This window comes from Gossypium raimondii, chromosome 5, assembly GCF_025698545.1.
Source record: "Gossypium raimondii isolate GPD5lz chromosome 5, ASM2569854v1, whole genome shotgun sequence".
NCBI classification, from domain to species: domain Eukaryota; kingdom Viridiplantae; phylum Streptophyta; class Magnoliopsida; order Malvales; family Malvaceae; genus Gossypium; species Gossypium raimondii.
In genome coordinates, this window is record NC_068569.1 from 36,835,504 (window position 1) to 36,851,131 (window position 15,628).

Here is a 15,628-nt window from a genome sequence, read left to right on the forward strand (position 1 = left end):
TTGTCCGAAACATCCCTTGGGTGTGAACTTGGCAGCCAACCGTTTGGTCAATTGTGGACACACTAGATGCCTTAGCTTTTCACAAAAAAGGTGCTTGGAAGATTGTATTCAGCACCTTCCACATGCATGAACGTCCTAGTGCATGAACTCCTTAAATACGGTCCATTGAATATTAAATTATGCATGCATTAGAAGCAACCAATGTGAACAACCTAGTACACATTAAAAAACACGGTGAAATGCAACAATAAAACAAAGTTTAAACACACTTTAATTTTTATGAACTTAGACAAATATTAATTATGTTAGAATTAAAAACACATAATTAAAACACATATTAATGATATTCAAACTAAGACATAATTAAAGACACATATTAATGATGTTCAAGCTAAGACATAATTAAAGACTCATATTAATGATGTTCGCACTAATATAACTAAAAATGGATTAAAATCTTTATTAGAGCAGCCGAATTAATAAAGCTGAAATTAAAGCTTTGTTTAAAGCACATTGCATGGGACGCATGGAGTGAATACCCAAGCTTGATCAATTAGTCTCGTGATAGCTTCTACCCAAACTCGATCAATGAGACCCGTGATGGCTTCTTTGAACTTCTTGGCTAGTGCACGAGTGATTGGCCCTATTGGCAGCTCAATTGGATCACAAGCTGTTTTCGTTGAGTCCTTGTCCATGATTGCATCATCCCCTCCCCCTTCGAAGTGATTTGTCCCCAAATCATCCTCTATATCATAAGGAGAAAGATTAGAAACATTGAAGCTTGTGCTAACATTATACTCACCTGGGAGGTCTAGTTTGTATGAATTGTCATTAATCCTCTCCAACACTTGGAAAGGGCCACCGCCTCGAGGAAGTAACTTAGACCTTCTTTGAGCAGAAAATCTCTCCTTTAGCATGTGAATCCAAACCCAATCTCTGGGTTCAAAAACTACTCGTTTGCGTCCCTTGTTGGCTTTGTGTGCATGCTGCTTGATTCTCTTCTCTATATTTTCCCTCACTTTTTGATGTAGATGCTTCACGAACTCAGCCTTCCGTTTGCCATCTACATGCACAAATTGATTAGTAGGTAAGGGAATTAAATCTAAAGGAGTTAAAGGATTAAACCCGTAGACAACTTCAAATGGAGAATGTTTAGTGACCAAACGGACAGATCGATTGTAGGCAAATTCAATATGCGACAAGTATTCTTCTCATGTCTTTAGATTTTTCCTAATGATTGCTCTCAACAAGGTAGATAGGACTCGATTAACTACTTCGGTTTGGCCATCCGTTTGTGGGTGGCACGTTGTAGAAAACAACAGCTTGGTGCAAAGCTTGCCCCACAAAGTCCTCCAAAAATGGCTAAGGAATTTGGCATCTCGATCCAACAAAATAGTCCTTGGGACTCCATGTAATCACACTACTTCCCTGAAATACATATTTGCTACATTCAAAGCATTATCAGTTTTATGGCAAGCAATAAAGTGAGCCATTTTAGAAAAACGGTCAACAACTACAAAAATTGAATCCTTTCCACTCTTAGTTCTAGGAAGTCCTAGAACAAAGTCCATAGAAATATCAACCCAAGGTTCTTTAGGAATGGGTAAGGGAGTGTAAAATCTATGGGCTTTTATTCGTGACTTTGCCCTCTTACAAGCAACGCATCGGTCACACACTCTCTCCACATTACGTCTCATTTTGGGCCAAAAAAAGTGCTCGTGGAGCATAGCCAAAGTCTTGGTCACTCTAAAGTGCTCCAGAAGACCTCCACTATGCGCCTTATTCACAAGTACTTCCCGAATGGATCCTTGAGGGATACACAACTTACCTTCTTTAAAGAGGTATCTGTCTTGCTTATAGAACTTCTTGAAAGCCCCTTTTTCACAAGTCTTATAAACTTCACCGAAATCAACATCAATTTCATAAAGCTCTTTTAGATACGCAAAACCAAGTAATTTAGAATTTAAGTTATTAAGAAGTGCATACCTTCTTGACAAAGCATCAGCTACAACATTCTCTTTACCTTTCTTATACTTAATCATGTAGGGAAATGATTCAAGAAACTCCACCCACTTAGCATGTCTCTTGTTCAGTTTGTTTTTCCCCTTGAGATGTTTCAATGCCTTAAGATCTATGTGAATGACAAACTCCTTGGGCCAAGTTTCCAACGCTTGGATCAACACGTACATCTCTTTATCGTATGTTCGGTAGTTAAGGGTGGCCCCATTCAATTTCTCACTGAAGTAGGCCATGGGACGCCCATTTTGTGTAAGAATAGCTCCAATCCCTATTCCTGAAGCATCACACTCAATCTCGAAAGTTTTTGTAAAATCAGACAAAGATAATAAAGGTGCATTTTTCAAATAGTTTTTAATCATTGTAAAAGATTTCTCTTGTTCCTCACCCTATTGAAAGTTGGAACTTTTCTTGATAGTTTCTGTTAATGGAGTAGCTAAAGTACTAAAGTTAGGAACAAATCTTCAATAGAAACTCGCAAGACCATGAAAACTTCTTACTTGGCTAATGCTAGTAGGTCATGGCCACTCTCGTATTGCTTTTACCTTTTCTTGGTCGACTTCAAGACCTTCCAAACTAACCACGAAACCTAGAAAAACAAGCTTGTTAGTACAAAAAGAAAACTTTTTAAGATTTGCAAACAAAGTTTCTTTTCGCAACACTTCCAACACAGGTTTTAAATGATAAACATGTTCTTCCAAAGACTTACTATAAATCAATATATCATCAAAATAAACCACACAGAATTTACCAATGAAAGATCGAAGGACATGATTCATTAAACGCATAAAGGTACTTGGTGCGTTAGTTAGGCCGAAAGGCATAACCAACCACTCATACAAACCATGCTTGGTTTTGAATGTGGTTTTCCATTCATCTCCTTCTTTCATTCGGATCTGATGGTAACCACTCTTGAGGTCTATCTTGGAGAAAAGTTGAGCTCCACTTAGCTCGTCTAACATATCATCTAGGTGCGGGATCAGATGTTGATACTTGATAGTGATTTTGTTGATCGTTCAACAATCAATGCACATACACCAAAAACCATCCTTTTTAGGTACCAAAAGCACACGCACGACACATGGACTTAGACTTTCTCGAACATACCCCTTTTTTATTAACTCGGTCACTTGCCTTTGTAGCTCCTTGGTTTTCTCGGGGTTACTTTGGTAGGCTGGACGGTTCGGGATAGTGGATCTGGGTATAAAATCAATTTGGTGTTCGATACCCCTAATGGGTGGTAGACCACTCAGGATGTCCTCTGAAAACATGTCCTCAAATTCCTGCAACAAAGACACAATAGAAGAAGGGAGAATGCCATCTAAATTGTTAGTTCCAAATAAACTTTCCTTGTACATGTGTACAAGCATGGGATGTTTCAATAACAAGGATTTTCGAATTTCTTTCTATTTTGCATAAACACTCAATTTTCCAAACTCATTCTCTCCTTTTCTTTCTTTTTCCTCTCGTATTTTTATCTCACACTCTTTGTTTCTCTCTCTTGTTTGTGCCTCATTTTTTCCTTTCTTTTTTTCTATTTTCTTTTCTTTTTCTTTCTCATTTTTTCCACTTTTTCTTTTGCTCTCATTTTTTCAAAAGAATTCCTCAATTGAAGCTAATCTTGATAGACTTGCTTAGGAGTAAGCGTCACCAAAGTAACATTCTTTCCAAGATGTTTGAAGGTATATCGGTTGGTATGCCCATCATGTATGACTCGGCGGTCAAATTGCCATGGCTTCCCTAACAACAAATGACCAGCATGCATCGACACTACATCACAAACAACCTCATTGTTGTACTTGTCAATTGAGAAGGTAATAACGACTTACTTAGTAACCTTAAGCTCATCTATCATTGACCCATTGTAGCTTGACTACTCTCTATGTCACTAGGCTCATAGAGATCTTGATTTAGCCTAGGACGGCCTCGCTCCTTCCTTGGATTTTGAAGCATTCGATCCATCTCTCGAATGAGGGCTTGGTATGCTAAGTCAGGCACACCACCACCACCAGTAATGTTTTTTATGGGACTTTGAGACATGAAGTTTTCTCACCACAAACCTCACTAGTTCCCTCAAAAAGGAACAGAAATGTTGACTCCACTTCTGTTTACACTCGTTTGGGCTTTTATCCCCTCTAATGCTATCACACACTCTTTCATTTTACCACTCTTGCTCATTTCTCTAAGTTTTTAAGTGACTACCTTAGACTTCAGCAGGTACCCTTGTGGAATCAGCTTCAAAAGTGATGTAAAAGGTGGGAGTTTATGTTGGGTAATAGGGTAGGCTTAAAAGAAAACAAAGGTTAATATGAAGTGTGGTTGAATTCGTATGGTAAAGAAACTGGTACTTGGGAACATAAACACTTTCAGGCTAGCTTTTTTTTTAAATAGAATTTTGAATTTTTTTTTCTTTGTATTTTCATACTTGGATTGTAAATATGCTGAATTCTCTTCTTCTTTTTTTGTTCAAACTTTTTTTTCACTTTTTTCAAATACTAATCCTGGGAAAGATAAAAACGTGGATACTTAATTTAACTAACTTCGATACCAAATGATGCGAGCTTGTATTCATTTGTTGATTTGAGTCGCAAGGGTTCCTGATCGAAATTAAGAAGTATCGAAAGTAACAGACAAGGTATAGGTTGAATCGAAAATGGTAGGTTATGCAAAAAGGGTGCTTTAGGTGGATGAAATGGATAGGATAAGTTTCGATTTAACACTGAAGAATGAGCCAATATTAAAGGACAATATTGACCCAATTCTTATATCAACAAACAATTATGGCAAAGATAACAAGACCGTGACCCACTATCTATCAAGATAGGAACCAATTGGTATAGGGTGAATGCCACACTTCGAAGAAGTGATAAGTTCAAAAAGAAACAGATTGACGCCACAGGGTTTACTTGATAATTCAATTTGAGTCAAGAAAGAATAAAGAGAGTTGAACACTCACTATATTATAAAAATTCATCAAAGGTCTAGCCTTCAAATGTTTACAAAACAACTATTTGTAAACACAAAGATGACTACTCAAATTCGAAATCTATGTGTTCACACTAACATTAAATTGTTCACAATTAAACATTAAATACGGTTCTTGAATGCTTTCCCAAATTTGAATTGACACATTTCTTCCTTTATGACCATGCATGTATTCATAGCATGGAAGAAAGCTCAAATGCCTTGAATGGACATGTAACTTGCATGGATCATGCACCTTCAATTAATTGGACGCATTGGTTATGGGCTGGTTCATGAATTGCAGCATGTATCTTTTAAATTCGTCCTCCCCATTGTGCATGCATGTTATTAATTCAATGTGCTGAATTTATGTAACAATTCCCCCCTTGGACGTTCATGAATTTATCCATGCAAGTATAGAAGTTGATTGATGCATTAACTTGTCCAAAACATCCATTGGGTGTGAACTTGGTAGCCAACCGTTTGGTCAAGTGTGGACACACTAGATGCCTTGGCTTTTCATGAAAAGGTGCTTGGAAGATTGTATTCAGCACCTTCCACATGCATGAATGTCCTAGTGCATGAACTTCTTAAATACGGTCCATTGAACCTTCAATTATGCATGCATTAGAAGCAGCCAATGTGAACAACCTGGTATACATTAAAAAACACGGTTAAATGCAACAATAAAACAAAGTCTAAATACACTTTAATTTTTATGAACTTAGAAAAATATTAATTATGTTAGAATTAAAAACACATAATTAAAACACATATTAATGATATTAAAACTAAGACATATTTAAAGACACATATTAATGATGTTCAAACTAAGACATAATTAAATACTCATATTAATGATGTTCAAACTAAAATAACTAAAATAACTAAAAATGGATTAAAATCTTTATTCCAACAGTTGAATTAATCTAGCTGAAATTAAAGCTTTGTTTGAAGCGCATTGCATGGGACGCATGGAGTGCATGCCCAAGGTTGATCAATTAGTCCTGTAACAACTTCTGCCCAAACTCGATCAATGAGACCCGTGATGGCTTCCTTGAACTTCTTGGCCCGTGCACGAGTGATTGGCCCTATTGGCAGCTCAATTGTACCACAAGCTATTTTGGTTTAGTCCTTGCCCATGATCGCATCAGACAAGGTCATTGGAAAAGCACTAATCTAGTTGCTTTCATAATGGTATGTTGTTGGGGAGAGCTCAGTCATGATACTATAGTGGAATGACTTCATGACTAATTGAGGTTATAATTAATAGGTGAAAAGTTAGAACTTAATTATAAGTCATTTGAGCCTCAATTGCATATGTTTAATAGGTCCCTCCGCTAACTCGTTGAAACCATAACTGAATTGCGAGTTGAATCAAAATGAATAGAATGAATAGAAATATAGAAATGAAAAACATTCAAGAAATAATTATGGTTTTCTCCAAAACGAAAATGAAAATGGAAAAATTGAATCATTTGGAAATGAATGTGGTTTCTCAAAATGAAAATGAAAATAAAAATAAGAGATGAATTAATTTAGAAATGAACAATAAATTCTAAAAATGATCGGAAGATTGAGTTTATATTTTAAGATATTTTAAAGCCTGAAAATGAAAATAAATCATACGATTATATTGAACAAGTTGAATGGTGAAATATTAAATATATTTTCTCAAAAATTTTATTAAGGATAAGGTTATCATAATTTTATCGGGGTAAAATTGGGATGAGAAAATTATTTACCATAAATATTGAAGTTTATTTTTGGGAAATAGAAAAACAAAAATTGGGTTAGATAAAATTATAAATTATTGAGTTAAATGCCCGGAAAGTACTTGTAATTAGACTTGATCTAGAAGAGGCCCAAAATCCCCTTATGTAATAAGGGGGGACGATAAACCCTAGTATATTTAACTAGGGTTGCCGCCCCTACATCCTAGTAGAGCTAGGATTTCATTTTTCTAGTTGAAATAAACTTCACTATTCAATAAGGGTTCTACCTTCTCTCCCAATAAATAGCTGACACCTCTAGGGCTATTAACACACAACTTTTAAATATCGCCCAAAAATAGAGAGACTTTTATTCTCTAAGAATTAAATATATTTTTTGAAATAATGATTCTATCGGTTTCTATTTGAGAAGAGAACTTTTGTTTTCACTAAAAAAAAAGAAAATCATTTCTAGTTCTATGTTTTGATTCGATTTGATCGAGCCCTCACTCGAAGCAGTTCGTGGTACGAGAATAGTGGAGAAGATCTTTTGGTTGAAAGTTGGGAACAATAAAGCACATATACAATTTCGATATAGGGTTTATTGTTATAAATTTCACAAATCGGGTCGATTTTTAAATTTTTTATTTTTTGCTATACAAGAAAACCATTTTCAAACCGGATATTTTTAACATTTACATCAAAGTATATGAGTCACACATATATAATTCATCATCCACTCAGGATTAAGGTATGGCACACTATAAACGTCACAAGTAAATAAATTTATAAATGGATTCAAGATCTATTCTACTTAGGTCCTATCTGATATACTATTAGTTTAGACAATCACATCTATGTCTCTATCTTTGGGACTCATGTACTCCGATGCTCAAGACAAAGCATCCCCTCAATTGGACTTGAAAGTGACATATTAGTCTTTCAATTAGCTTGCTCATTTTCGATTAGACTAAGGACACCTTTAGGTTAATTTACTAATATAAGTTGTCTTTTCGTATTACGATTCAACCACATGAAGCTGCCTAGTATTAATTAAACATTAGATAACCAGTGAGCTAATATTTGCTTCTATTTTACTTTGCATGCAAAAACCACATGAGAACAATATACAAAGAATATTAATGTAATTCATGAATAATTTTGTTAAGCCAATCCGTTCAAAAAAATCGTAACTATACAAACGAATATATTATATTTAGAGCACAAGATTGAACAGATAAGACATTCATCCCTTATATAAATAGATAATGGGATAAGGATCTCATTGTCTAACACTTTTGACACCTAAAAAAAACCTTCGAACTCCCATTAATAGTATCTGCATCTTTTAATCCAGCCACTCAGGAAAACTTAACACTACCAAACTAGCAAAATAAATTTCCAGTTGAGAGAATCAAAAGCATTTCTAAAATCAATCTTTTTAAGGCACACCTAGGAGATAAATGTTTCCTCCCATAACCAAACACAATTTCTTGAGCAAGCAACACATTATCAACCAGATTCCTCTCAATAAAGCACTTTGACTGTCGATGATTATATCAGCCAGACAAACCTTCATCCGATTAATAATTATCTTGGTAATATATTTATAGATGGTGGAGCAACAAGAAATAGGCCTAAATTTAGTAGCCACACTTGGACTCTAAACCTTAGGGACCAAGGCTAGAATGTTTGAATTGGAGGCATTTAACAGTGTACCAGTGTTGAAAAAAAAATAGTACTGCTTCAATGACATCCTTTCCCACAATATTCTGGGATGTTTCAAAGAATTTAGAAGTGTACCCATTAGGCCTCAGAGCTTTGTCTCCATTCATTGCAAACACAGTGGCTTTGATCTCTTCAGCTGTTATCCGCCTTGTCAATCTATCCTTCAAGGAGTCGAAAATATTGACTCCTAAAAGTTCCTTCAAAAAGTCATCCGACGTTGATTTAACATTCAAATCTTAAACCCTAAAAGTAGACTGAAAATAATGAACCAGTTCATTCGCAATCTGATTATGAGTATTAAGAGATCTTCTAGAGCTATCATTTAATACCCTGATGCTAGCAGCAACAGCAAAAATTTTGTGAAAAAAGGCTGTGTTCTGATCACTAGCCTTCACACTTTGAATCTTAGATTTCTGTCTTACGTACTTTTCTTCAGCATTCATCAGTAGATACAATTCAATACTTGAAGGAGAATGCAAAAGTGATAGGTGGTTGTGCGCGGACCAAGATCGAGTTGCCAAGTCACGAAAAACTCCTATGAAAACGCTAGACACTCGGATCTGAAACGAAACAGAAAATTAAACTTAGAACTAACAGATCTGAAACGAAACACCCAAAACAAGAAAGAATCAGCCAAGAATCGAAACACTTATTAATAGCATTGATTGGAAACAAAGAAACAAAAATTTTGTTTCAAGAAAAGACTCCCCCAAGCCGAATCTGCAAAGGAGAACACAAAACAGAGAAATAAACTCAAAACCCAACAAACCAAATTGAATCAGAATTAGGAGGCTTGGGCGGCAAGATCTATTGAAGAGTATGACTAAGGGACGTTTCTTTAATGCCGAGAATGGTGCCGAACAGATTCTTGAAGATTGGAATGGCTGAAAACGCAACAAGAGAAATTAAATCAAGTTAATCAACCAATCGGCATAAACAGAAACAACTAAAGAAGAAAGAACAGCAAGAAAGATGAATAAAGTCCTAAGAATCCTTGAAATTGAGAAAGATTTCACAACTCCTTTCAAACGGCTTGAATCTCCCCTTCGATGTAGAACAACAGCAAGAAGAAAGCTGAAGATGGCTCTCACAATCAAAAAGATTGTTAAAACTACTTCTAAAAAAAACTCAAGAGAGAATTCTTGGAGAAAACTCAAAGAGAATTTTTCACTCAATAAAAAATCTGATTTCAATGTGTTGTGTCTATGGATGGCCGGCCAAGCCTTACATATATAGGCCTACTACTACTTTCCTAACCCTATTAGGAAAACTAAGAAAAAACCTAATTGTTTGACTTTTAAAGGAAAATTCGGCCAAGGCCTTTAAATGGGCCTCTTGGACTGAATGTTTACATAGAATTTAATTCATAAAGTCTAAAAATTAAAATAAGTATTTAAAGAATTAAAACTTAACAAATTGGGCCACTTTGACAATTTGGCCTGATTTTCAACTAAGTCTAGTTTGAACTTCTTGATTGGGCTTGGAACATCTTATTGGGCCGTGTCTTCAAGAACTTGGGCTTGTGATCCGTTCTCTCCCGAAATTGGTTCGTTGATGCTCGTAACTGAGATCCAATGCGCCTTAGCTGCAAGATTTGGTTTCTTGGACCAAGATTTCCAAGATTTGAAATCTTGATTTTCTTGATTCTTGAAATCGCTCAAAATAGCAAAATTGGACCAAGATTCGGTTTCTTGATTTTCTTGAAAACAAGAAAGTGAATCTTGATTTTCTTTTTCCTTTGTATACGCATCTAAGGCCTTACTAATGAAGTCTTGAGTGATTCCATTTAGTTTCATACGCATTTGTCTAGCCTTTGACCTCGTTATTAGGCCTTGTGGTAATTTGAGCCCATCACGTTCTTGAGCTTGAATTGGGCCTTTGTGACTCGTATCATTCCCCCTTGCTCAAAAAGAGTCATCCTCGAATCTGAAAAATTAAATGGATATAAGTCAGCCACATTGAAAGTAGAACTTACATTGTACTCATCGGGTAGATCAATTTTGTATGCATTATCATTGATCCGCTCGAGTACTTGGAAAGGCCTATCGCCTCTTGGATAAAACTTGGTCTTTCAGCAAATTGAATGAGCTCAAGACACAATGAATTCAGCAGCAAGACAAAGTAAAATTCGGCTGAATTTAGACATATTAAATAAAAAACAAGAGACATTAATTAGATGTAATGAAACAGACTTATTTATGCTATGTAATAACTAAAACATATTAAAAGCATGCATGAAACACTTTAAACACAAATAATTAAATTTGTCCAGATTTAAATAAATTAATTACTAACACTTATTTAAGCTGAAATACAATTAATTCTAACACTTATTTGAGCTGAACTAAATTTAATAAACTAACTCATTTAATTTATTCCAGCAAATTAAAAATGCATGAAATTAAATAAAAGCGAATTAAGCTCAACGAGCTAGAATCAGCTCGAATTGAACTCCATGGAGATGGAACAAGTTAATTCAGCTTGCGAAAGTTTTCGAATGGCGCTTGATGAACTGAACCAAAGGTGTTTTCGAGGCATGGTCGTATCATCCCCTCTTCTTCGAAGTGACTTGTTCTCAAGTCGATGCGTTGGTTCACTCGAACATAGCTCCTCTTACTCGACTTTCCTCGATCGAACGGGACTAATGGTAATTGAGTCCACTGAAAAGAATAGCCATGAGTTAGTAAATAGCAACGCAAAAAAACTTGATGTCCAATCATAAGCATAACAAAACAAGTATAACGCATGCGAATGGATAGATTCAGATTACCATGCAAACAAGCTAATTTACTTGCTAATGCCTCGTCAAATATTCGAAACAAAGATGGACATGTTTTAAGGCATTCAATCATCTCAAATTGTTTCCACAAACCATGAATAAATCACGAGTAATAAATCAAATGGTAAACGTAATCGTCACAAGTAGGTATTTGAAAAGGTTCACACAGTTCACAGAGTTGCACAATCATACCATGCATTAATCGACGGACTATAGATTCACTCACACATGCATCATAAAAATTATCAAAAACAATAATCTTTTTATCAACCATCAAAACAGATAGATCATCAATAAATAAAATAAGACAGTCAAGCAAGTTTCGATCTAAGTGTTTTACAAAAATTAAATCATCAACACGATCTTTGTCACTATCCGAGGAGTACAAAAGTGTTTCAAAAGTTTCAAGCATCTTACCTTTATAAGCAGAAGAATAAGGGTCGATTTTACCTTTTCCATTTAATACAAACCTTCGCTTATCGGGGGCATAGTGTAGTCGAAGCTCCGTTGTTGAGTTAACCTTTGTCAAATGGAACTCAAACTTCATGTACAACCACAGAAATTGTTTAAGGCACGAATATAAATTGAAAACAAATTTGGCAAATTTCGTTACCTTTTTCAAAAACCAAGTATCAAAACAATAGAAAGTATTTGCACACAATAGATGATGCTTGATTTTCCAACAAAATATACCAAAACAGATTTCGGGTTTAAAAACTTGATTTTGATTAGTCATGCCGAAGTGTAACAAAGATTTCATTAAACCAATCAAGTTAAACCATGAGGATTTTCGCATACATACCAACATACATTCAAAACTTTTTTTATTCTCCAAAACAGATTTGCACAAATTCGCGGATTTTACACAAGGAAAATCAAGAGAATAACAACTCAAGCTTCCTTTCGTAATGACTTTATCAACCACAATCGAAGAATAACAATTAATCGGATCAAAATGAGGGGATCTTTTAAGAACTAAGTCACCAAAAGTTTTATCAATAATTTTCAAATCTGCACGGGACTCGGTTGCTAAAATTTCCTTACCTCGCTTACCTTCGGGCTCATGTAGTGTGATTTCATCTTCAACCTTGCCTATGTTGATTGTATGAAAGCTTCTTTCATCGGAAAGGTATTGAAGTTGAAAGTTATCTTTCGGTCTTTCGGGAACCTGAAAAGTAGCAACACAACAAAAATTCATATCTTGGTTAGTGGAAACATTCCTCACTACCCGTTCCTCGTCTTTTTCTTTTGTTTCTTTTTCTAACTCATTTTCTCTTCTTTCTTCAATTTCTTTTTCAATTTTCTTGTCTGTTTCGCATTCCTTTTCACTCTCAATCTCTTTTTTCTCTTTTTCATTCTCTTTTTCTTTTTCGATTTCTTTTTCGATTTCTTTTTCTATCTTCCTTTCATTACAAGATAGAGATGTTACAAATGAATTCAGAACGAAAAGACTCTCGTTGGGTATGTACGGAATGACTTGCATACGAACAATGATCACCTTTTTGAAATTGATTCTCAGTGGACGAGTTCCTTGGGGCATACGAAAGATTACTTGTGATTTCTTGTTCGTCACCTTGGAAAACTTCACAGTCGAAACTTGCTTTGTATCGTCTTGAATTTCTCGTTGAATAGGAATCATGATATGAATCTCTTCTCGAATATTCGTTGGATGTTCGTCTTCTTGGCACTCTCATTTTTGCCCTTTCACTTGAATTAAGCTGTCCTCGTTGGGCTCTTTTATTCACTCGGTCCAATCGCATCTCATTGATAGTAGCACTCAATGTTCGAAGTATGGCATTTGTTTGTTTGAGTGCAGCAGTCTGCTCGTCTAACTGTTATTGAAACTCTATAAATTTATCATGGACCTCATTATGGTCATTATTCTCATCATCGACTTGACCCAGTCTATGCATCTTATTTTTTTCCTTTTGGAATACCTGAAAAACAAACACTCAACACTCCAAAAAAAAAAAAAACTAACAAACCTCACCGTTAATCACTCAAAAAGGAAAATCAAATTCTCAAAGAGGTAGAATTCAGTCTTGTGAGTTCTTTAGTAGAGTCTATATCAATAAATTAGAAAGTGTATGAACCGTAACTACCAAAGAATCCTAATTGCACTAGGAATCCAAAAAGTGACGAGACACCAATTGATTTGTGTTGCACCGAGGAAGAATTGTGCACACTTTTAAATCTTACTAACACAAGAAACAAGAAGGTTTTAGATAGTGTAAAGGAAGAATAAAACAAAACAAATGAAATCCTACAGCTAAGAATCAATAAAAATTGCTGATACCCGAAAACCCGAAAAAAACTACGGAGTAACTTGACAACTTCGTTCGAGGTGCTCCCGATCTCCAAAAATCATGAAATTTAAAATTGAATGTCCTCAAATATTGTATTTTTGATGTGGAAAGTTTCGGCACTAAAATCAGCCCGTTGAATAATTTTTTAATTTTTATTCGATTTCATATTTTTCTATTTTTTTGACTTTTTTTACTGATTTTTTTGCTGGAAATATTTTCTAATATTCTATCATAGTGCCACAAATATGCATATAAAATTTCAGACCAATCGTACAACGTTTACCCACTCAAATGATTTTTTTCAAAAATTTTTCTAGGTAAAAATTGCTATATGCAGTTTTTTTTAAAAAAAAAAGTTTAGAAGTCAACCAAGAACACCCAAAACGCCCAAAATCTGATACCAAATGATAGAGGATTGCGCGCGGACCAAGATCGAGTTGCCAAGTCACGGAAAACTCTTATGAAAACGCTAGACACTCGGATCTGAAACGAAATAGAAAATTAAACTTAGAACTAACAGATCTGAAACGAAACACCCAAAACAAGAAAGAATCAGCCAAGAATCGAAACACTTATTAATAGCGTTGATTGGAAACAAAGAAACAAAATTTTGTTTCAAGAAAAGACTCCCCCAAGCCGAATCTGCAAAGGAGAACACAAAACAGAGAAATAAACTCAAAACCCAGCAAACCGAATTGAATCAGAATTAGGAGGCTTGGGCGGCAAGATCTATTGAAGAGTATGACTAAGGGACGTTTCTTTAATGCCAAGAATGGTGCCGAACAGATTCTTGAAGATTGGAATGGCTGAAAACGCAACAAGAGAAATTAAATCAAGTTAATCAACCAATCGGCATAAATAGAAACAACTAAAGAAGAAAGAACAACAAGAAAGATGAATAAAGTCCTAAGAAGCCTTGAAATCAAGAAAGATTTCACAACTCCTTTCAAACGGCTCGAATCTCCCCTCCGATGTAGAACAACGACAAGAAGAAAGCTGAAGATAGCTCCCACAATCAAAAAGATTGTTAAAACTACTTCTAAAAAAAAACTCAAGAGAGAATTCTTGGAGAAAACTCAAAGAGAATTTTTCATTCAATAAAAAATCTGATTTCAATGTGTTGTGTCTATGGGTGGCCAGCCAAGCCTTATATATATAGGCCTACTACTACTTTCCTAACCCTATTAGGAAAACTAAGAAAACACATAATTGTTTGACTTTTAAAGGAAAATTCGGCCAAGGCCTTTAAATGGGCCTCTTGGACTGAATGTTTACATAGAATTTAATTCATAAAGTCTAAAAATTAAACTAAGTATTTAAAGAATTAAAACTTAAGAAATTGGGCCACTTTGACAATTTGGCCTGATTTTCAACTAAGTCTAGTTTGAACTTCTTGATTGGGCTTGGAACATCTTATTGGGCCGTGTCTTCAAGAACTTGGGCTTGTAATTCGTTCTCTCCCGAAATTGGTTCGTTGATGCTCGTAACTGAGATCCAATGCGCCTTAGCTGCAATATTCGGTTTCTTGGACCAAGATTTCCAATATTTGAAGTCTTGATTTTCTTGATTCTTGAAATCGCTCAAAACAGCAAAATTGGACCAATATTCGATTTCTTGATTTTCTTGAAAACAAGGAAGTGAATCTTGATTTTCTTTTTCCTTTGTATACGCATCTAAGGCCTTGCTAATGAAGTCTTGAATGATTCTATTTAGTTTCATACGCATTTGTCTAGCCTTTGACCTCATTATTGAGCCTTGTGGTAATTTGAGTCTATCACGTCCTTGAGCTTGAATTGAGCCTTTGTAACTCGTATCAAAAAGCTTTGGCTGAATTTCCTCCCAATTTTCCTGTTTCACCAAGCTTCCTTGCTAGTGACTCCTCGATCCTTTTATTACACCAGGTGGAAAAAAAAATGCTAGAAGAAAGATGATCAATGACCTCAATATCATATTGACAGTCAAGAAAGTCTTGTGACTCTCCAGAAATTTGCTAAGAACAATCAAATTATTTTTACCTAAATATTTTATGCAAATTTATTATATGTATTGATGAAATAAATTAATGTCTCGTTAAGTTGAATGTATTATTTAATTTAAAATGTTTAAAACAATAATACTGATTT